This window comes from Meleagris gallopavo, chromosome 10 (assembly GCF_000146605.3).
Source record: "Meleagris gallopavo isolate NT-WF06-2002-E0010 breed Aviagen turkey brand Nicholas breeding stock chromosome 10, Turkey_5.1, whole genome shotgun sequence".
In the NCBI taxonomy this organism is placed as follows: Eukaryota; Metazoa; Chordata; class Aves; order Galliformes; family Phasianidae; genus Meleagris; species Meleagris gallopavo.
In genome coordinates, this window is record NC_015020.2 from 20,589,672 (window position 1) to 20,591,415 (window position 1,744).

At 49.1% G+C, this 1,744-nt stretch overlaps 1 protein-coding gene across 3 annotated transcripts in view; it reads right to left on the minus strand.

Annotated features, from left to right (window-relative positions):
* Positions 1–1,744, minus strand: part of LOC104912428 (cytochrome P450 2J2-like) — a 23,547-nt gene that overhangs the window by 7,385 nt on the left and 14,418 nt on the right. The gene's annotated exons all lie outside the window — the stretch shown is intronic.

The following is a 1,744-nucleotide window of genomic DNA, read 5'->3' on the forward strand; positions in this document are numbered from 1 at the left end:
ATCCTAGCTTGTGTCAGCTACAGTGTAGTCAGCAGGAGCAGGGTGGCGATCTTCCCACTGTTCTTGGCACTGGTGAGGCTTACCTCAAGTGCTGAGTTGAGTTTTGGGCCCCTCTCTTCAAGAAAGACATTGAGGCCCTGTGAAGGGTCTGGAACACAACTCTGATGGCCAGCTGAGAGAACTGAGATTGCTCAGTTTGTAGGAGTTTCAGTGGAGAAATCACTGCTCTCCAGAACTCCCTGAAAGGAGGTTGCGGCAAGGTGCGTGTCGATCTCTCCTCCCAGCTGTCAGTGACAGGATGAGAGCTACTGGCATTAAATTGCTTCACAGGAGGTTGAGGTGAGGTATTAGGAAGAATTTCTAGGAGAAGAGGTCAGACATTGGAACACGATGCCCACAGAGGTGGAGGGCATTCAAGAAATGCAGAGATGTTGCACTGAGGGGTACGGTTTGTGGGCATTCTGAGGGTGAGTTGGTGTTGGTGTTGATCATCATAGAGATCTTTCCTTCCTTAATGATTCTACTGTTCTATGATTTTTCAGCAGGCACTAGCATGGGGGAAATTAAAATAGTGCAAGGTGGATTCTGCCTTCAGCACAACTGCTGAGATAAGTGGTCCTCACCCTGCTCATCCCTGAACGCATCCGTGAGGAATCCGCACTCCTCCTGGATCCGCTCCTCCAGGCTCCTCTTCCCCAGGCCAAAGTTTCGGAGGGTGGTCAAGGTGAACCTTCTCTGCTGCTTCCACAGGTGCCCATTGGAGAAGACCAGCCCTGGCAGAAGCATTCCACAGTGAGCAAAGGAAGATACTCTCAGCAAGGGGAAGAAGCAGGAGGGTATCTGCCTTTATAAAGGAGGCTCCGCCACAATGGTGACTCTGCTCGGTGAGAATGCAAAGCCACAGCATTGCCTTCTGGCACATTTAATTGGTCAGCACTTTGACTGTGTCTTTCAGATCCGTGTCTCCATTGATTACTCACCCAACTTGCTGAAGAGTTCTGTTTTCACAGGATATTCTGGGCGATCCATGAAATTCTCTCCCTGGGTCACAAGGGCTTCCTTGATCAGTGGCAGCCCATTTACGACCACAAACGACATGCTGCCCACTTGCGTGCTGAAGATGTCTCCATGTTTTTCAATAAACTGGGGATGAGGTAAAGAAATAAAGAATGGTTGATATGCAATGAATTTTCTGTTGGCAGAGGGAAAGACCTGTATCCTGCACTCACAGTGAGGAACAGTTTCACTTGCATTGGAACAGGAAGAAAAACTGGGAGTAGTGTAATTGCATGAGTTTTAGCCTGACTGTGTGCAGGCTTTTTCCTGATATCTTCTATCACTATTCTGAAGTTGGGGTAAAACCTTCCAGGCTGCATTTTCCAGGCTTTGCAAGACTCAGCTGAGCAAAACTTTTCCTGATGTTGTTTAACTCCTTCCACAGAAACCCATCAGAGGCACCTACAGCTGCAATCGAAACCATGGCATTGTGCCATGCCCTTTGCCCAAAGGATGTGGCTCTGTGTTCCAAGGCAAACATCATCCACGTTGCCTTCTGATTCCAGGCTGAACTACAACCCAGCCCCAGACAGCCTGCTGTGGACCACAGAGCTTAAGCACTGTTGAGTTTGCATTGCTTGGGTGAGACCCCTCTGCATGTAAAAAAGCCCCTTACCTTCTGTGCCACAGCCACGGGGTCTTTGGCAATCATAAACTGCACATTTCCCAGGAATGGCAGGGCAAAAGG